At 42.7% G+C, this 22,663-nt stretch overlaps 1 pseudogene; it reads right to left on the minus strand.

Annotated features, from left to right (window-relative positions):
• Positions 1-20,299: 20,299 nt before the first annotated feature.
• LOC114612579 lies at positions 20,300-20,919 on the minus strand (annotated as a pseudogene).
• Positions 20,920-22,663: the final 1,744 nt, after the last annotated feature.

Here is a 22,663-nt window from a genome sequence, read left to right on the forward strand (position 1 = left end):
GAACAGAGTCATCTATGTAGCACCTCACAAATGTTTTTTCAACATTTTTGCTTGGGAACATGTATTAATGTCTTCTAGAAAATTCTGAGAAATGCTTTGTTGGGATAAGAAATATGTACTGAATGACATATGTAGCGGAACTCTTCCTCATTGTCAGATAATCATAAACAAGGTGCCGACCTGAAGAGACATCTCCACTGGAGTAGCACTGTCCTTAATTCTGCCTTTGGCATCACCACCATAGACTTATTTGAAAAGTCAATGGACTTTTCCAAACTATGTGTACCATAGAATGAGACTAGATGGAACCTGGAGAGATAGCTCAGCAGCTAAAACCTCTTCTTGCTCTTCCAGAGGACTTGAGCTCTGGGATATAAGAGAAAGATGGCTGAACAGTTGTCATGGTTTGAATATGCTTGGACCAGGGAGTTGTACTATGTGGAGGTGTGGCCTTGTTGGAGTAGGTGTGTCATTGTGGCTGTGGGCTTAAGACCCTTAGCCTAGCTGCCTGGAAGCCAGTCTTCCACTAGCAGCCTTCAGATGAAGATGTAGGACTCTTAGCTCCTCCTGCACCATGCCTGCCTAGATGCTGTCATGTCTCTGCCATGATGATACTGGACTGAACCTCTGAACCTGTAAGCCAGCCTCAATTAAATGTTGTCTTTTATTAGACTTGCATTGGTCATGGTATCTGTTCACAGCAGTAAAACCCTAACTAAGACAGCAAGCCACAGGGAGTATCCCAGGCCCACCTGCTTAGGAATGGCACCACTCACAATGGCCTTGGCCCTCCTACATCAATTTTCAATCAACAAAGTACCCCCCAAAGGCCTAAGGCAATCTCATGGAGTCAACTCCTCAACTGAAGTTTCTTCCTCTTCCCAGGTTGGTCAAGTTGGCAATGGAGATTGGCCATCACAATCTTCAATTTATAATTTCAAATTAAACAGGAGGTGGGTTTTTTTTTCAGTTTTATACTTCAGGTAGAAAAAAAATGGGTTCCCTATCATGATGTAAAGTTTTCAATTTACTTTTATTTTTATTTTATGTGCCCTTGTGAGTACCTGTATGTATGTGTGTGTACTACCCATGTGCCTGGTGCTCCCAGAAGCCAGAAAAAGGCATCAGTCCATGAGAACTAGAATTACAGATAGTTGTGAGCCACATGGTATAAGTGCTGGGAACTGAAGCACGGTCCTCTACAAGAACAGCAAGTGTCCTTAGTTGCTAAGCCATCTCTTCCAATCCTAGACATGAATACGTTTTAAAGGGAATAGAACAGCTGTCTAAAAACATAAATGAGTGGTTTAAACTCAATGACCTGACAACCCTGTGCACAATTACATTACATTTCAAAACAACCAAAAAAGCTGGGCTATCTCATACCAAAAACAATGGCAGAAAGCCTTTATTGACAGAAGCAACATGGTGGCTAACCCTTTTTGCCTACCACTTCCCTGCGTCTCCTGTGTGCAGATATCTTACGTCCGTAAAAGCCCTGAGGAGCAAGTATGACCTTCCTCATTTTTACAGAGAGAAGGCTGAGGTGTAGAGAAGAAACAAAGACGAATTTATTTGTAGATGGGTGAGGTTTCAGAATACAGCATACAAACATCACGAATCCAAAGCTGAGAGCACATTTAAGGAGAAAAGACTACCAGAGACTCACGATGCTTGGGTTACGGGAGAACAGACATCTCATATGCTGCTGGTGGGAGTAAAACTGATATAGCGTTTCTAGACAGGAATGTGGCAAGAAGAAGCCTTAAAAATATCCATTCTCGGAATGGAGAGATGGCTCAGTGGTTAAGAGCACTGACTGCTCTTTCAGAGGTCCTGAGTTCAAATCCCAGCAACCACATGGTGGCTTACAACCATCCGTAATGAGATTCGATGCCCTCTTCTGGTGTGTCTGAAGACAGTTACAGTGTATTCATATATAATAAATAAATAAATCTTTAAAAAAAATATCCATTCTCTTCCTCAATCCAGTAATCCCACTTCTGGACCTTCTCCTAAAGAGACAGTGAGTGTGAGAACAGAGATTTTCTCCGAGGAATGATGTGCCATGTCACCGCTCTTAATGAGAAACAAATTGTTTCAGTAAATTGTGACTAAAATTACTCAGACGCAATGCAGCCTGTAAAAAATGACACAGTAAATATGTCTACGCACATGCAGAGATATTCCCAATATTTTCTGAGTAAAACCAAAAGCAAGTTTGTCCTTGAGGAAAACATGCAGAAATGTATGGATCTGATGACAAATGACAGCTCGTCTTCTAACAAGGGGGGTGATGAATCGACATTTTCTTATTTTGCAATTTTCTATATGTTCAGATGCTATGACAGGAACTCGGTGTATACAGAGTGGTCAAGAGCCAGCTCTGTGCCCAACAAGGTGTTCAAAATCTCAGATCAACTGTCGCTTTCCGAGTGACTTAATACCCTCATTTATCCAATAGACACAAAAAGGAACATGGGGCCAGCAAGAAAGATTGAGTCACTCGCTGCCAAGCCTGCTTATCTGAGTTCAATCCCAGGACCAACTTGGACCTTTAGGATGAGAGGGTGATTTCCACAAGTTGTCCTCTAACTTCCACATGTGCATGGTGGTACATTGGTGCCCGCACACGTAGAAATGCATGTCTTAAAACAACATATCTATTTCGTAAAGATGTCATGAAAATTAAATGAATTGCTATATGAATAGCACTGCAAACAGTACCTGGACCCAGCAGTTCTCACAAGGAATCACTAACTCCAGAAGTTACTTTTCTGTTGCTGTGACCCTGTGACCACGAAAACATAGAGAAAGAAGGGGTCTTCTGTTCTCTTGGGCTTAGGCTTACAGACAGATAAGACTCCATTATGACAAAGAAGCAGCTGGTATGGTGGCTGGATCAGTAAGCTGAGAACTCATGTCTCTGACTGGAAACAGGAAGGAGAGAGAGAAAGAGAGAGAGAGAGAGAGAGAGAGAGAGAGAGAGAGAGAGAGAGAGAAACCAGGAATGACAAAAGGCACACCTCCTCTAGCAAAACTACACTTCCTAGACCTACCCACTGTTAACTCGGGCAGTTCTCATTCAAATCAAAGTATTGCTGCTCTTCCTAATACTAAGGCAGTTCAGCCAACAACAATTTGTCAACACAACGGCCTCAGCTTTGACAGAAGGTGCAGGTCTTCTGTGTTTATATGTCCATTAAAGTAAATTTAATTTAAAATTTAAAGGAATCATTCCAATTCTGGAAAGAAGAAACAAAGTCCACTTTGTTACCCAGAGCTGGTACACAGTCACTTCATCTCAGAACGCACCTGTTTGTTGTGTCTGCGTCTGGTTTTGAGGTATTTTATAGCCATCCAGCTATTATTAGGCAATCATTTCCAGGCCCAAAACAGCAAGTTTAAGATAATGTGCTAACAGGTATAGGACTACCATAGAATTGAAGCAGGAAAGTATTTTAAACTCAGAAGTAGTGGTAAGACAATGAAACATTACATGTGTTCATGCAACTATCCCCTTCGGCTATAAGCAAAGGACTTTGCAGGGAGGACAAATCACATGACCTTTGGAGAGTATTTGATGTATTCAGTATATGGTTGGCAGCAGCAGGTAAGTGGAGGTTTGGTAAAGTCAGTGAGTGGATGGATGCTCAAAGGTAAATCTCAGAAGGTGCAGGGCCAGAAACCTCATGCGACTTACCAAGACGGTTGGTTACTTGTTGGATAACATAAACAGTTAAGTGTGGCATGTGCACTCAGCATAAAACCTGTGACATTCCCAAGTGAGTCCATCAGTCAGGGCCTTTAAGTTGGTCCAGTTTCCTACAGATTACAGAGTCAGGAAAAAAATGTTTCAGAAGCAGGATGACATTACCTCTGCTCCCTGTGCAGAATCAGGAAAGCTGCTTTCAAAAGCTTCCACGGTTTTGTGACGGAGACAAACTCATCTATGTGAGGACACCATGCGTGACGGGCTGCCTATTAACAGACAGACTAGAGCATCTTTTTTCAACCTTTCAAAGTACCGTCTGTGAGAACACTCTGGGAGTGTCAGCCTAAGCCATTCTTACAAATAGCACCGTGGCTTTGCTATACAAAGTGGGTATACATCAAATAACTTAATACTTTTAAATAGTTTAATTCTAAAGTCTGTTACATTTCTCATGTGTGGAGTAGATAACACTGCTGTGCTGCTAGGCACAGGAATGACTTTGGTGTAAGATGAACTTCCATACGTCAGTGGGCTGCCCAGAAAGTTTTGATAAAGCAGACATAAAGCACTGAGGACCATACAAGGCACAGACACACACAGTTACACACAGAGAGAACGACTCCTAGGACCCAAGCATCAGGCATTTGCTGTTTCAACAAATCAATACAACGATGAAATGTAGCAAAAGGGCAAATCTATCCAATGGCAGCCTAGACGTAGAGCTACTGAGGCAAAGGCTGGCAGGGTCTAGCCTCACACTGAGAAAAGGCATGAGACCAAAAGATTCCAGCCTTTTATTCACAGATAAGGACAAAGCTGATGTAAAGGACAATACAACTTACTGTCTTGGACCAAATCCACTAAACATGGAACCCAGGCATCCCAGAAGTTAAGAGGTAGAAGTGGGAAGATCAAGAGTTCAAAACCATCTTTGGCTACATAACAAGTTCCAGGTCAACCCGGGGCCTATACAAGACTGTCTTCAAAAGCCAACCAATAGACATTGCAACCCACCTGACTCTTCCCTTTCTGATGAGTTAGCTGTGTGAGTTAGCTTCCTCAATCAATCTCCTTCAAGGAGACAAGATGAAGCCGACTGTGGACATCCTGGTCCCTGCGGGCATAATTTCACATCATACATAATTAAGTCGAGCGATGACTATTTTGCTTTCTGCTGTCTTTACGACGAAGAAAAAAATCCTTGTGAGCAGCCTTTGCAAGCACAGGAAGCCAGTTTCATTGTGGTTTTAACGAGCATTATTTCACTCTCTTCATTATTACTGCGTGTGAGGAATGTGTGCACGTGCTCTGTGCAGGCCTCTCTGCCACAGCCTCTGTGGGGCAGTCGCAGGGCGACTGAGTGGAGTCATTTCTTCCCTCCCACTTTTAAGTGGGTTCCAGCGACTGAAGTCATGTCATCAAGCCCGCATAGTGGCTTTATCCATGAAGGCATCTCACCAGGCCAATTAACATGATTTCATACATCAGTTTCTTAAGCCTGATTGTCATCCCTGAAGGCTCCAGGTGTGCTCCTTCTATACCAGCCCCGTAAGCCCAGGGAGCTGACTGACACTGGGCAGGAGCGACTCATACGGCCCCGACTCTGACATCAGGATTCGCTGCAGGCAAACATTCTACGTGCTTGCAAGCAGTGATTTAAGGGCTCCGTCTGTATTCAGTGGCGCTCATTTGGAGAGTTACTAAAGGATCTGTGAACTGGAAAGGAGCCAGAAGGAAGCAACAAATGCATTATTCTGTGTGGCTGCTTAATTCTAGAAACTTTGGTACAGGGTAAAGCAGTTAGAACCCACAAGGCTGCAGACAAAGTGACTCTAGATACAACTGAGTCAAGGCTACATTCCAACCCTGACCCCTCTGTTAGGGTCAGCTCCAGTTTAGAGGCTCAGAGGAGCCGACTTCACGTCTTAAGATTCCCTGCCTAAAGCATGCCACATGCTACATGCCTGTAGTCAGTACTGGTCATATGCAAGTCACTGTGTGGGTTACACAATGGTCTCATTCATCTCAAATCCTCCACAGAAAACCCTTGTCTGTCCCACGGAGTCTGAGTGACTTCGACTACACACACAAGCTTTGCTTTCATCCTGTCCCCCAAGTCCCTGGGACACAACCTATGATCTGTTCACCAACAAGAACCAACTCTCTCATTAAATCAGATTTTTTTTTTAAATCTCCCTACAAGGATGTAAGTCCGCAGCTAATCCTCCTCCAGAGGCCCGCAGCAAGGAAGTGGTTAAACGATTAAAAACACAAAATGCTATGCGGCAAGCTGTGTACAATTAACCAGAATTCAAATATACACCTTGTTCCAATCCCAGGCATTTATCAGATAAAAATAGTCTTCTACAAGAATGTCATGATTAATGAGGTGAGACTCCAGCTAATTACTGTTTCCTCCAGAAGTAATTAGGTTGGCATCGCTAATCAAGATGAATGAACGCTCTGACCCGCTTTTTTAAATGTAAAACTCGGAGCTTCGACCGCAATCTCAGCATTTAGTTCAGGCAATGTAGTCTTTATTAGGCTTGTAGTTTGATTAAATTCTTTTGTTACACCAGGCCTTCCACACATGAACACATGAATGCGGTGATGTTCAAAGAGTTTTTCACCCTTAATTAAAGATCGCAAAGCCTTGTTCCATTCACGGGGCAATACATAGGACAGGTCTAAATTGATAGCTTTCAAGTAGAGGTAAGGGAAGGCCATTTAGCGCTTGCCCGGCTGAGAGAAGTCTCCCCCACCCTTCTCCCAGAGCTGCACTTGTTATGGTGGAGAAATGAAAGGGAAAAAAACTTTGTTATATTTTATTACGCAGCTTTTTTTTTCACCTTCTTACAGCCCCTCTTAAGGAAGGTAAGGCATATGTCTGGCTTTATTTTTTGTTTTGTTTTGTTTAATGAGTTTTGTGTGAGGGAGGGAGGAAGCACGGTCCAATTAGTCCCATCTAAAGCGCTCCTCAGTGTGGACCAGGGGCGCCTTCAGAAGCAGGCCCTGTGTTGCGGTCTCCAGCCACTGACTTATTCCCATCCCTGACCCACGGTGACGGAAAAGTAAACAATATTTGTTTTCAAGATGTGATTGCAAGTTTTGTTGTCTGTTGAGCAAAGAGACTAACTCAGTTAGCGGCTAAACGTATCATATCAGCTCTCAACAGGATCGTGTATCCGTATTTCATAAAACATGGCAGTATCTTCACCCCCAGATTTGCTAACCCGAGGCTAAAATCAGGTCTTGGCACGTTCATCCCTCCCTCGCACTTAATAGGTTTCCGGCTCCCTCCCGCCCTCTATCCCTTCGCCGGTTGCTATCTATTTCCTGTTTTCTCTCCATTCTCCATAGTTACTCCACGGGAGTGGGACCCTCCTCTCACCCTTCCTCTGCCAGTTGGTTTATGTTTCCACTTGCCAGGTTGGGAAATCCTATTTTTATATCTTCTACTTAATTATATTCCCAGTCTAGAATGTGCTGTCTCCTCTGATTGATGTACTTGGACCGCCCGCTGTTTGGTTTTCTTTCTTTCTTTCTTTTTTTTTTTTTTTTTCCCTGCAACTCTGAATACAGGAGGGTAAAATAATCTTAAATTTTGACACCTCGCCTAGGTTTAGGAATCTGTTTCTTTTTCGGGGGCTTTTCCCTGTTGTAGAATTTCATAAATGGCTTTGGGATTAGTAATTCTTTTTTTTTTTTTTCAATCTTGTCTTCATTTAGAAAGACACATGAACACAGCCGACCTCCAGGTTCTGTCTACCCCGTGTGGGCTGCTAGGATCTTGCTGATGAGCCGCAAAAGCCAGCCAGTCTAAGTAAGGGACAAAGGGGGTGGGAAAATGGGCTATAAAGCCACACTGTTCCAGCAGAGCCCAGACACCAACGCCCGCCCGCTGCCCGCGGCACAGGGACAGGTAACTGTGTCAGGATGCGGCCTCCTGCTACCGGGTATTGTCAAGTTGTCATTCTTCACGGCACTTGGTTCTCTTTCTCGATTTTCCAGTTGGGTTTAGAATCCGTCATAGTTCCGTGTCATTTACTTACTCCATTATTCTACACCAGGCTGCCTTTCTTAAATGTGGCTCCCCTCGCGTCGCTGGGGAGCGTTAGATTTTGTCCTAGGATGAATTAAATAGCTCCCAAGCTTTTTTAGACTCGTCTCTCGGGTTCTCTCTTTTCCTCGGTGCCTGTCTGTTTAGCACAAGGAGCGCTCCTGTTCTGCCTGATAAACCCAAGCTGGTATCTTGTGCTTTCTGCCATGTGTTATTTAATTAAAACATGTAGTTCTTTCTTGGTCTTCTGAATACTTCTGGTACCATAAGAGCTGCTAAGACTGGGCAGTGCAGGACTTCATATGAGGCTCTTGACCTTAATCTAGCCTTTTAATGTTACACAAAAAAATCTTGATTTTTATCAGAAAAAATCTCAGCCCCCTGAGAACTAAGACGAGGCTCTCAGAGCTGAGACATAATGCCACAGACCCGTAATATCTAGTCCTAAGGCTTCATTCATATGAGACTGAATTATGCATCCATAAAAATCTTCGATGAAATTTTCTTTGGCAAATTATGAAGAAAATCTATTTCAGTGTCTCCCACCCCCGCCTAGTCTAATAGCTATGTTTCCACAGAGCAATTGTAGTTTATCTTAAACAATTAGCAGAATGTTATCAATAAAGGAATTCGCTGTTTCTTCTTCTACCTGTTTTAGTTAGTATTATACTGAGTTGAGTTATTCCGACTTCATCCTAATGCTGTACATTACACAGCTAACTCTAGAGATATTGCAAATAAAAACTAATTAATCCAATCTCACCCAGATGTCCACCTCTTAGCTCCTTGCTCATTTGTTCTTTTACAAGTTAGGATTCTTTACCCAGAACTATATCTTATGGGATTATTTAATAATAATAATAATAATAATAATAATAATAAAAGCTCACTTTTGCTGAATTAATAAACTGAACATGATGATGCAAACCTGTAATCATAACACTTGGGAAGTGGGGGTAAAACAACTGAGGATACTACAAGTTTGAGTCTAGCCTGGGCTATGTGAGACCTTATTCCAAAAAAACAACAAAAAGGAATCATATAACTTATTACCTTACAGCTGTGAGACGGTAAGGCAACAACCATAAACCTGGAATCACTTTTCTTACTTGAAAGATAAACTGCAGGTGGGAAAATAGAGGTGATTTGAGCATATAATAAGAGAGAGCTTTGCCCAGCACCAGACTATCACAGCCATGACATGAATCCAGTCTGCAGCAGGGGATCCTGTCTGAGGCTGGACACTTGTCCAAAGAGAGGTGGATTCCATGTTGAGTTAGGCGACTGTCTATAAGAACCAGGCCCAGTGGCAAGATATCCAGAGGGTATGGAGACTTGGAAGCTTCCAGAACCAATCATTTCTAATACATGTACAGCTATTGTTGAACTGCTACCCAAGGAAGGAAGAAATCAATCCATGAGCAAAAAATCCAGGAAGGGCCCTGTCATCTAGCAAGACTCCAGAATGAGGCCCCAATGTCAGAAAGAGGCTTTATTTAAGACAGAAAGCAAGCACTGTCCTGTCACTGAGGCACATGGAAGAGGAGCTGGGCTTGACAGCATCAGTGAGCCTAGGAGGTATACCCCCACAAAGTATATGGGAAAAATAACCAGCTCAAAGAGCATGTGGATGAGAAGAATGAAGAAGAAGAGAAACAAAAAAGGGAGGGTCGTAGAGAGAGAAGGAAGGTCCTCGCCCAGTCAACAACACGTACTGTGAAGCCAGCCAACATAGAGTTAACACTCCTCTCATGTGCTGATATGTTAATGTATAGGTGTTGAATGAACCAGGCTTAAGAGCTGACTGTCTAGACCTAGGTAGTGCTTCACTCCTTTCCGCAGGCTTCAGCTGAGAATCTCAGCTAAAACTGTTAACTTTGGTTATAGTAACATATTCTACCTTCCTGTATCCTATGAACTAGACTTGACCTTAGAGATCGTAACCCTGAAAGCAGGACTTCAGAACCATGGGGATCTCGTTCAGGCTTCCTGGCATCCCATTGAAGAGGAAAACTTCAAAATGTATTAAAATGTTATATATGACCACCATAAACAATAAAAACAATGAGCTGTTTGACCCTTCAAGAGCCAGTACCCACACTTAAGTCTTACTCTCTGGGACACCCCTTCTCTTAGACATGTCTTCCTTCCTTCTGAGAACCCCTCTTTCTCTTACCTGACAAGCTTATATTCTTTGTTAAAGCCAGTTCTACATCACGGAGTGCCTCAAAGCCAGGAACTCCAGGTTAGAGCAAGACAAGAGACCTGAAAGTTTAGGGGTCCTCCTCAGGTTGCTGAACATGGCAGGCGGGGTAGCCTTGCCTCTTGCCTTTTCCCTCAAATGCTGACAGAAACATTACCACAGTTCACTTGCTTTAATAAGTCTGAAAAGTACTGAGAAACAACAGGGGCACTGAGCTAGGGAGGAAGGGGGTTCTAGAGAGAATTTATACCCAATCTGATGCCAGACCCATGTTTCATCTGAGAGCAATGCCAGAGGCAAGAACTAGGAGATGGAACTTCTTCTGTCAGATGAGCTGATATGGTGCTCATACCCGAAATTTACATACTTAACTGGATTAAGTATGGATTGCTGGATTGCTGGATTGCTCTAAATTAGAGGCTAGCCTGAACTACACAGCAAGGTCCAGGCTAGCTGGAGATACAGTAAAATCTCGTCTTAACAAAAGGAAGAATGTACAGAGAAAACCCAAGGAAAATATATAATAGTTCGTATTACTCTATGATTCATAAGTATGTGGATACCTGATCCCAGGGAACTTATGTGAGCAGAGAAAGATATGTTTTCTTGGATAAAAAGCAACTTAAGGGAGTCAGGCTTGGTGAGCCACGCCTTTAATTTCACCACTCAAGACACAGAGGCTGGTGGATCTCTGAGTCTGAAGGCAGCCTGATTTACAAAGCAAGTTCCAGGACAGACAGGATTACATAGAGAAACCATGTCTCCAAAATCCAGTCAACCAATCAGTAAATCTGTAAATAAATAAGTAAATAAATAAATAAAATGACCAAGCAATCTAAGGAATCTAGACCAGAGTATATCAACATTTGTTCCATGAATCACTGTTCTTATAAAACCATAGTCCGTGTCAAAATGAATATATATATAGTTATACACTGTAAAAAACTAGTAGGGCTAGAGAGACGAATCAGCAGTTAAGGGCACTGGCTGCTCTTCTTGAGGGCTGGAGTTACTATCCAGCACCTGCGTGGTGACTCACAACCATCTGTGATTTTTAGTTCCAGAGAATCCAATGGATCCAAACAGATCTGCTGTCCTTCAAGAACACCAGGCACTTGAGAGACAAAAAAAAAAAAAAATTAAAAAATTTAACCTTAAACTATTGTCACCATCTCTTGGAGATTCATAAACCCTGCCAATACACACTTGATTAAATGGATTTCATCTAAAGCATTCAACTTTATATTGTAGCTGTATTTTTACGTTTGGATAAAATATCTATATTGGGCTGTAGTGGTAGCTCGGCTGCTAGGAGCATTTGCAGCTCTTCCAGAGAAGCAGAGCTCAGGTCTCCGCACCTCCCTCTCAGTACTCATTTCATTCATTCACGGGCTTGAGCCTTTCCCGGGGTTAGACTGTGGGGAGCAGCTCCCCACTCTGGCCCATCATTTTGTCAGAAATCATCTGCCCTTTTCCTTACACCGATTAGACTTTTGTTTTTTCACTCATGGGACATTTAAATCAAACTTCAGAATCTTTCTTTTTTTCAAAATGTATTTCTACAAACATAAACCTCTCGTTTCTGTGGACGCCGAAGTCCTTCCTAATCACCTTTTGAATGATGCTCAGTTAGCAGGTGAGAACCAGGAGGCGCCATATGCAAGGTCCCCTGAAAACCAAGCAGAGGACAGATGGCACAATATGTTACAAGCCCTCCTGTTTCTAGTGCGACAGAAATTGATTCAATTACGTTGGGGACAAAATTCTACTTTCCTAACTCTCAAAGAAGAGGAAAATTTAAGAATATCTATTAAGTAACAGTTCCTATCTCTACCAGGGCGCAGTGGTTCACGCCTGTAACCCCTCAGGAGGCAGAGGGATGAGGTTACCAGTCACTGGAGGCCAGCCTGAACTACATAATGAGCTCCAGCGCAGCCTCCACTATGAAACAGGACCTTGTCTCAAGAAACACAAAATGAAGGCTGGAGACATAGCTCGGTTGGTAGTGCTTGCCCGGCAATGGATGCAGGTCCAACCGCTAACACCATGTAAAACCCAGTACAATGACGGATGCCTGTAATCCCAGCACTCCGGAGGGCAACTCAGGAGAAACCAAAGTTCAAGGTCAGCCTGGACTATCTATACAGCACGCAGTATCAGCTTGGATACATACACCAATGAATAAGAATATTACTGTGCTAGAATCTGCTTCAAAATGTAATAGCTTAAACGTCTGTTTACTCCATCATAGTTTCTATAACTGGGGGATTCAAAGACATCTTGCTGAGTGCTGTGTTTCAGGGTCTCTCAAAGAGTTTCAGGGAAGACCTACATACGTAACTAAAATTTCTGCCTCCGACAACCCGAATATGTGCCCGAGGGCTAAAGGCCTCTGGTCTTCTCTTGGGCAGCTTGAGTGTCCTGACAAAGGGATTGTGGCTTCTCACAGAACAGGTCACTTGAAGAGAACAAGAGAGAAGCCTTGTAAGATCTTGTCCTGTTGACTGGATACAGAAGGAAGCCATCTTGTCAGTTCACACACAAGAGAAGGAAAGCTACATGTACCCCTTAAGGCAAGGGACAAAGTTGGAAAAAACGTGAACATTATGTTTAGACTCCCCAACCAAAACTCTAAACTGTAAGAAATGGACAGTGAATCTCCATTTACCCACATAAGGAGTAACAAATTAAATGCCAGGGAAAATCTGGGGGTTTCTTTCCCAAATCAATTTAATAGCAGATTTCAAAGACTTTTTTTTTTAATGTATCATGGTGTAGTGTAGGAACGACATTCAAACCTTCGTGTTTAAAATAATTAGGAAAAAAACGCTAAAACCTTGGATCTAGGGGAAAGATCATAATTATTTTTAGCATCATATTGGAACATTGTTAAAGAGGTCTGTGCAAGGTTTACTTATTTTCTTAGAGGAAAATATCTCTCTTGAATTATTAATGTTCAGTGTACCCCTAAACTCTGTAAAGATACAAATCAACTTCTGTATTTTTGTTTTAAAATACGGTTTCTGTACATAGAAACTATTTTTCTCTAATGAAAAAAGTATTCTAAATCTTAAAGATTTTATTTCTCTGTAAGATATGCCTGTTTCTCATCGACCCTACCAAGATTTTTTTATTTTATATTATTTTGTGTTTAAGTGTGTGTCTGTGTGTGTGTCTATGTCTGTGTGTGTGTCTGTGTGTGTCTGTATCTGTGTGTGCATGTTTATGTGTGTGTCTGTGTCTGTGTGTGTCTGTGTGTCTGTGTGTGTCTGTGTGTCTGTATGTGTCTCTGTGTGTCTGTGTGTGTCTGTGTATGTCTGTGTGTGTGTGCCTCTGTGTGTGTGTCTGTGTATGTGTGTCTGTGTGTGTGTCTGTGTGTGTGTGTGTCTGTGTGTGTGTCTGTATGTGTCTGTGTGTGTCTGTGTGTGTCTGTGTATGTCTCTGTGTGTGTGCCTCTGTGTGTGTGTCTGTGTGTGTGTCTGTGTGTGTGTGTCTGTGTGTGTGTCTGTGTGTGTCTGTGTGTATCTGTATGTGTATCAATGTGTGTGTCTGTGTGTGTGTCAATGTGTGTCTGTGAGTTAGAACATGCACATGAATACAGTACCATTAGACTGTTGTGGTTTGGTCTGTCCCTGTGTGTTGTAATGATAAATTGCATTCCCAAAGGTCTAGGTAACTTCTCCTGTTTCCTGGCTTCCACTGTGCAAACCTTGTTCCTTGATTTTAAACTGCTGGTTAAGTTGACTACAGCCAAATCACTGGAGGGATTAGAGGTAGGTGGGTTAGGAGTGACCTTGTTGGAGGAGGAGAGTCTGGGAGGAGAGAGGAAGGAGGAGGAGGTAGAAGAGGAGGAAGGTGAGGAAGGTGGTGCCATGAGGGGAGATGGATCATGAGTCAAGAGAAACAGCAAGTATCTGGGGTACACCTCTGGGGAGGCCTGCAGTTAGAAGAGTAGATTAAGGGTTAGCCCCCAATAATTGTCAAAGTCAAATAAAATAACCATAGTTTGAGTCTCATTTATTTGTAAGCTAGCCGGGGACACACTTAAGTTGTTCTTGCTACATTAGACACCAGAAGAGGGCATCAGATCCCGTAGAGATGGAATCAAAGTTGTCAGCTTCCCACTGTGGGTGCTAGAACTGAATCCAGATCCTCTGCAAGAGCAGCAAGTGTTCTTAACCTTCGAGACACCACTGAAGCTCCTTATGTTTTAAGAGAGTCATGACTTTAACTTTTTCAAGTATGTTTAAATATCTTGTGAGGTTTTTCCTTGTGATAGCCATTGGCTGGAACCTGTGATAAACTTCTTTTCTGAGAGGAACATATTGTAATATCTTTCATAAGTGCAATAAGTATTGAATATACAGGAGCTCAAACATTAGGCGTTCTGTTTTATAGAACGTACATTTGGCGATTGCTAGCAATACAATGGGACCTCAGGTTTTCTGGGTGAAAGACAACAGGTGATCTGCACTATTTGACTATTTGATTGTTTGTTTGGGTATACTTGTGAGTTAAAACCACTTAAGAGAAACATCATGCCCTTAGGCATGAAGAACTGTCTTTGTATTTGGGTCTGGTAAGTTTTTGTGATTTTGTTCATTTGAGATCACTCTAGGTAAAGAATTGAAGCTACAGGCTTTCTGGGTGTCTCTGGTTCATAACGGAAATGAATGTTTTCTTTTTCTTTAAGTGTGTGAACATGAAACACCTTTTAATTTGTTAACATTTCTTTTGTGTGTATGTATGTGTGTGTACAGATGAATGAATGCATGCTTCACCCACTGAGCCATCCTGCCAGCCCCAAAACAGCTTTTACACCCTTAGACACAAAACTAATATTAAATTATCTGGGATAATATTTCTTAGAATCAACTTAATTTCAATATATTTGTATCTTTTGATTGGTTGGTTTTTGTGTTTTGTTTTGTTTTGTTTTGTTTTTGAGACAAGTTCTCACTGTATAGATCTGGCTGTCCTGTAACTCACTATGCAGACAAGGCTGGCCTTGAACTCACAGAGTTCCTCCTGCCTCTGCTTCCTAAGTGCTGGGTTAGAGGGATATACCGCTACAACCAGCAATTTATGCACATTTTTGAGATGACATCTCACTCTTTTGCTGGGTATCTTAGTTTCTTTCCTATTTCTCTGAAAACAAAAACAAAAAAAAAACAAAAAACAAACAAACAACAAAAACACCATGACCATGCAACTTATAAAAGAAAACATTTAATTTGGGACTCACAGGTCCAGATGTGAGTTCTTGGTCATTATGGTGGGGAGCATGGCAGCAGGCAGGCTGGCAGGCATGCTGCTGGAGCAGTAGCTGAGAGTTTACACAAGCAGCAAATAAAGAGCTAACTAGGAACGGAGTGGGCTTGCTTTTGAAACTTCTAAACCCTCCCCAAGTGACACACCTCCTCCAACAAGACCACATCTCCTTATTTTTTTCAAACATTTTCACCAACTGGGGACCACACATTCAAACACATGAACCTATGGAGGCCGCTCTCTTTCAAACCACCACACTGAGATTGGTCGTGATCTCCTTGGCTCGAGTGATTTCCCCACCTCAGTTTCCCAGGTAGCTGGAGATATAGGCTGAGTGCCGTTTCACTTTGACGTGCACCTATCCATCACGCAGAAGCTCTGCACTGTGCTGAACATTATTAAACTGTGCTGCTTTAAGAATGTAAAAGGGTATGTGGCTAGAGAGATTGCGCATGCTCAAAAGGGTAGAGAGACTGCGCATGCTCAGAGTTTTGTTTCGTTTTTTTTAAAATGTGACAGATGGTTCACAATTTCCTACCCGAAATGTCCCCTGATTGGTAAAAGGTAGTTCCTTTGATCAGATACAAAGTGGTTCACACTGTTCTTGGACAGTATGACAAAGAGAAATACATATGCAAGAAAATGGGATATATGAACACTAAAAAAAAAATCAAACAAACAAAAAGCCCCTCACTTTAAAAATAAAGTGTCTTGCTTGTGGAGAGTGATCTGAATGGTTGTGGTAAGCTGTGTGTAGTTACAGAACGAAAACAAGATCAGCTCTGTTCTTGAACGCCTGCCTGTCATGCACTGGAGAGGAAAGGAAGCGGCTGAACGCACTCCTGTCAACAGCCAGAGGAAGGCCTGCAGAGGACGTGAACTCCACGCTGTCACACCAGTGCAGGGCTAAGAACCACTTCTCCTTGCGTTAGCATGGAAATCTCTTTACAGTAATTAACCTGATCTTAAATAATAGAATAAAAAGATATCCTTTGTACGTCCTATCATCTACCCAGGAAGTAGGAAATCTGTATCTTACGAAGAATAACTTTCCTTAGGGCAGGCAAGATGGCTCTGCCAGTAAAGGCACTTGCCACCAAGGCTGACAGCCTGAGTTCAATCCCCAGGATGCTGTTGTAGAAGGAGAGAAATGACTCCTAAAAAGTTGTTTTCTCACCTTCATAAATAGACTTACAGAGAGAGAGAGAAATAGACTTACAGAGAGAGAGAGAGAGAGAGAGAGAGAGAGAGAGAGAGAGAGAGAGAAAGTAAATATTGGAAAATGAATAAGTTTCTCTGTTTTATGTCCTGAACTATTTTAGAGAGCAAACAGAATAGGCAACTTAAAAGACTGCCATTAAAAGCAATCCAGCCTGGAAGGGAACAGAGGTTGGGAGAAGACGGAGCAGCACCTGTGAGACAATATGGCAGTGCGTAAGGGTATGAAGGTGGAGACCCAGAGCCCAACAGGGATTAACTTCAGAAGACCACACCAGCACGTGTCTCTGTATTTGCTCACTACATGCCAATAGGTCAGTTCATTCAGCTTACAGCTTGATCCAGTAATGAGAAAGCTCAGGGTCAAAATGCACTATCTTTTTATGACTTATTTTAACTGTGTGTATGTGAGTGCAGTGCCTGCAGAGTCCAGAAGAGGGCGCCGGAGAGTGACAGATGGTCGCAAACTACTTGACATGGGTGCAAGGAAGCCGACCCAAGACTTCTTGCAATAGATGCGAGTGCTTTGAACCACTATGCCACCTCTGGCAGCTTTCGATGTCATACTGAAGCATTTGAGAGTATGCCTGCCCAAAGTCTGGCTAATCTTCACCATGGTGTACTTAGTTTGACTTACTGTTGCACTAAGTTCTGATGTGCATTGACCTTGAAGACTTTAGTCAACAGAGACTCGGGAAACTTCCTTGATCCATGCTCATTTTATATTTATATTAACTTTCTAACATTTTGAAATACGCAATTTTTGACAGGATGAAATTACTAAAATTCAGTTTCTGAGGATTAGCATATGAAGCTGTAGCTATAGGTAGAGAGGCATAGGCTGTTCTCCAAACTGCTCTTCTGTGCTTTCAGAGGTTGCAAGCCAGCCTTGAACAATTTCTTAGAGTCGATGATTTCACGAGGCATGGCCTAGAAGCATAGGATTAAACGCTCCTTTGTAAGTCATTAAAACATCCTAAAATCAATTTGAGGACTAACCAGAAGCCACTGCACTTTGCTCCAAAGGGGGATGCTGACTCAGCAGCTAAACACTACTGACTTTTCTCAAAATTGAGGCGACCTGCTAGGTCAGCATGAAAACAGCTCAAAGTCCTGTGGACAGAGGGTTTTGACAGAGTGACAGTCAAAACCAGCACCACCTACGGCACAGAGGTCAGAACAGACAATCACAAGGGCACGCGTAAGCATGCACAATTTTGAAAGCAACCTTAAAACAAAGAGAGCTACCACTGATTCCCATGGGAAAAGTCAGGTTCACCATATTGTCTGATCCTGAGCATGAGACCTGGTCACATGAGCCGGGAATGGGAAGTACACTGAGCACTGGCAGCACTCCCCTGAAGCCCCGGTCTCTGGACTCCTGTCTCCAAGATGTTTTCTGAATTTATCAGAATGTTTCCCGGCTCTTGGACCATGTTCTGATGTTATCCTTGGTATTCACATCCTGGGATGTCATCACAGAGTTTAAACAAACCCTTTGGGAACCTCCAAAACTTAAAAGGCTTAGATGGATTTAATAGACACACTCAATGACTGCTTGCTCTCCCCCCTACCTAAAACAAACAACAAAAAAGACTGAAACAAGAAAATTCCAGAATTCTTTGACTTAACACGTAGTGACTGCATGCTGCCATCCTGAAGCTCTGAGTAACCTGGTTCAGAGACCGTATATCTGTTGGGAGCTGACTCCTAGCAGAAAGCGGCTATCATCTTTCCAGCCATCTCAGGCCATATACCCTGACAAGAGACTTGTTTTCAACAGCCTGAAACAACTGAGCACACTCTGATAAACATCTTGTTTTTTTCACATATCTTGTTTTGTTATTTAATGCCCCCAGCTGCAAGGTGCACGTGGTAAAGTGTCTTCAGTTGTGTTCCCCTGCTTGTCCATGGCTGCAAGGCATGTGGTAAAGTGTATAAATACCCATGATTTCCTTTCAATAAACGAGACTTGATCAGATCCTCTGTCTTGTCTCCACTCTTCGAGTCTCTTGCTAGACCCTGACCCACGGACCGGAGCAGCAGCTCAGGCCGGGACATGTATCTAACTAAATATGCAAGTGCTCACCATTTTCATTGTCTTCTGACCTCATTTAGAACTACAGGGAACACCTCTCAGCCCTGGACTCAGTGCCATCTGTTCTCTAACTTCCAGAAAGTTCTCTTTATAAACGGTCATGTATCTGAGCATCAGACAGCTAATTGTATCACTCATTGGGTGTTCCCCTTTTAGAAGGAGCTGGTGAAGGGAATCCCCTAAAGAACGCTTTGACAGAGGGGCAAGCTTAAACGAATGTTTTGTTGTTTGTTTGATATTAATTGTAATAAATGCTCTGATGGATTGTCTTAGTTAGGATTTTACTGCTGTGAACAGACACCATGACCAAGGCAAGTCTTATAAAGGACAACATTTAACTGGGGCTGGCTTACAGGTTCAGAGGTTCAGTCCATAATCACCAAGGCAAGAACATGGTGACATCCAGGCAGGCATGGTGTAGGAGGAACTGAGTGTTCTACATCTTCATCTGAAGGTTGCTAGCAGAATACTGGCTTCCAGGCAGCTAGGATGAGGGTCTTAAAGCCTACACTCACTGTGACACACCTACTCCAACAAGGCCACACCTACTCCAACAGCACCAAAGCTTCTAATAGTGCCACTCCCTGGGCAGAGCATATACAAACCATCATATGAATTAACAGGGACTTTTTTTTCTCAACAAATCTAAAGGAGATTTTCAACATTCTTTAAACAGGCCAAAGTAATTCTTTGCTGTGGGTGAAGAGTGAAGGACAAGAATGTAAGAAGTCAAATGAAACAAGGCTAAGAGAGCGCTCACCAGGAATTAAACACTAAATTAAACACTAAACCATCTTCCTATAGGTCAGGCAGAGAAGTACATGCCTGCCAGCCCAGTACTCAGGAACCTGAGGCAGAAGGATTGCTACAAGTCTAACACCAACACCGGCTACACAGTGACTTCCAGGCAAGACCATGTTGCAGTAGCAACCTTGTGTCAATAAAATATTTCCCTGAAATGTTGTTGAAAATACAGTAAAATACAATAAACATTTCTTTCCCGGTGATATAAACAACGGTTACCCCTCCTCCTGTGGTCCCAATGACAAAACGAGTTGTGAATTCCACCAGTTTATCTTGGGCAACCAATGAGAACGTTAGCTTACTTACAGAGCCGTGAGTGAGGGGCAGGAATATGGATGCCCTTTAAGCAGACACGTGAAAGTTCTGCACCCAGAGGGGATGCCTCCTCCTGAAGACTGAATGCGTCCAGTACCATCTCAGGTCCCTCCTCATCTATATTCTCTAGCCCATCCCCTAGGCATTAAGGCAGAATGGTATCCAACTGGTCAGGAGGAGTGGCTAGATGCTCAGGTAAGTGTCCCATGATTCCCCTCACCTCGCCTCTCCTCCTAGGAGGGATGACAACAAGCCCCAGCTGCTATCGCGCTCATTTGCAAGTAGACAGAGGAGATCTGATGGCAACTCCAAGGCTAGTACCCCACAACAAATGTTATAAACATCTGAACCTACTATGCGGCTTTCATCAGTACTGGTATTTTTACCATAGTAAGACTTTTCTTTGACAGAGAAAGCCTTTCATATAGGAGCCAGAGAGATGCCACCACAGTTGAGAGGTTCAGTGCTCAGCACCCATACCGGATGGCTCGCTGCCAGTAACTCCAGCTCTAGGGGATCTGTCACCCTTTTCTGGCCTCCATGGCTACGACACTGATATGCGCAAACCCACATGTGAATACACATATACATATAAAATTTTTTTCATTTTTTTTTCTAAGTCAATTTATTAAACCAGTTGACTTGGACATCTACAACAGTGACTTCAACTTCCACCCCCGGCTGAATACTGATGGCAGTAACCTGTTTAACAATTTCAGAAGGACTACATAAGCCGACGAGTCGCTTGTGGGTGCTCATCTGGGAACGATACCACTTTTTAGAACCTTCCTTGTAGAGATACTGAGCGTTTTGTCGGGCATGCGCACTGGTGCTTCACATACAGACCCCTCCTTTGCGCCTCTGATGAAGTTGACACACATCTCCAGCGCCTTGGCGTTGCTGCTGATGAGTGGAACTCGAATTCGGTGAGTTGTCCAACCTGGGCTCCACCGGCGTCTTTCCTACCTCTTTAAAAGCTGCAGTGAGGCTTCATGGCTGACTTGTTCCTTGGCCGGAGCGAACTTGAGTGCATGGCCCACCTCGTGTTTTGTTTTTTTGTTTTTTTGCTTTTAAAGTAAAATATAGATGTTTCCTCTATTATCCTTTCCAATTCAGTTCTTCCTTTCTTTTCAAGGACAATGGTAATTTGAGTGCTATGAATTTATTATATTACATACGTAGGACGACATCAATGGATCAATCAACTGATTACATTTGCAGTGCTTACCTTTCATTGTCGACTAGATTTAGAACCACTGTGGAAACCCACCTGGAGGTGTATCTATTAGAGTGTGTCCAAAAGGTTTACACTGAAAAGGGATATCCATGCCAAATGTGGTCCATACCATTTCATACATAAGCTACACAAAAAGGAGAAATCAAGGTGAGTGCCTGCATTTTTCTCCCTCCCTTCCTCCCTCCTTCCCTCCCTCCCTCCCTCTCTCTCCCTTTCTGCTTCCTGATTGAAGATGCAAGGTGCCTCACACTCTGCCTCCATGGCTTCCCAGCTAGAAGAATCCCTTCTTTCCATGGACTATAGTGAACTTTTCTTTCTCAAGCTGCTTTTGTCATTTTTGTCTCAGCAAAACCAAGTAACTAATACAGTATCCTATCTGCATAGTATATATCCAAAAGATATGTAGTGTCAAAATATGAATTAAAAAAATGCATTGAACATGCATATCTCAGAAATTTCGTCTTTTAAAATATAATTTTACATTTCCTCCTAACTCTGGAAAGTTTTAGATGGCAAATTTCATAGAGCCTTCATTTGTACAACCAAAAATCAATGGCCATTTAGATACAATTAGAAACAAAACAATTAGATAAAAGACACATTGGAGCAAGGATATTTTTTATAGTGAATTCTGAAACCTGTGTTGCCAGTTACAAGAAGATGCAGAAAACAAGGAGTTTCTGAGATGGTGATGTGACTGAAAATGCTCCCAGGCAGTTTACACCTCTGAAATCAGGGGTGAAATGAATCCAAATTAGACTTCAGAGGTGAACTCGGAAATGGTAAAAGGTTACTACCGTTGAATTCTTTTCCATTTGTGGAACTTCACACCCCCAGGCTACTGCTTAATAGGGTATTTTCTGATGTGCTAGATTCCCCGTACTTAACACTTTTTCTCACAACTTAAGCTGTTCCGGGGCATCCGTGATATCCTCTGTAAACCACAGTTTTCTGATCACTGAAGACTTCATGTGGCTCCCAGAACCATGGTTAGTCACAGATGTGACTTGGGTCACCTGAAAAGAACCTAAACAAGTAAGTTCACTCGGGCGACATTGCACGCATGTGCTTACAGACAACAGAGTGGAAAAGGTCAGCCTGGAATATTCAAACCATAGGAGAGAATCAACAGACTGCATGTAGGATCCAAATGGCCTCACGATTGTCAGGCCAAGCCAATTAAGTAAATAATAGCTCACTTACTGGTTTTATGCAGTCAGAGTTTTAGTAAGTAATAAATGCACATTAAGCCTGGATCCTGGTCAGGCTTCTTTGGATCACATTATCAGTCCCTTAGTAATTTTATCTAAAAGAGAAATATTGATTCTAGTGTCCCAGCCAAACGCTAATTCAGAATTACAGTCCACTCTTCATACAGTCCACTCCCTTTGACAGACACCTAGACCAGGATGCTCTCCGTTGCCAGCTTCTAGAGAGGTCAAGGTCAGCTCCCTCTGATAAATAGCACACACCCATCTCCATGGGTTCACATGACCTCTTGTCCATCATATATTCAGTCACATGAATGTTCATGTCTTAATTCTTTACAGCAAGGGAGAGTTCTTTAGTCAGTCCATTGACAAGATCAACCGAATAGGACACTGGCTTATGTGTATCACAGCTGTCTGTTTTCTCTCCAGAGTATCCCAGACTGATGGAGAGAAACATAAAGAACAAAATTGTACGGGGTCCCCAGTGGGGACCCCAATGGAGGAGTTAGAGAAAGGACTGAAGGAGCTGAA

The sequence above is a fragment of the Grammomys surdaster genome, unplaced genomic scaffold, assembly GCF_004785775.1.
Source record: "Grammomys surdaster isolate TR1022 unplaced genomic scaffold, NIH_TR_1.0 126176, whole genome shotgun sequence".
Taxonomy (NCBI): domain Eukaryota; kingdom Metazoa; phylum Chordata; class Mammalia; order Rodentia; family Muridae; genus Grammomys; species Grammomys surdaster.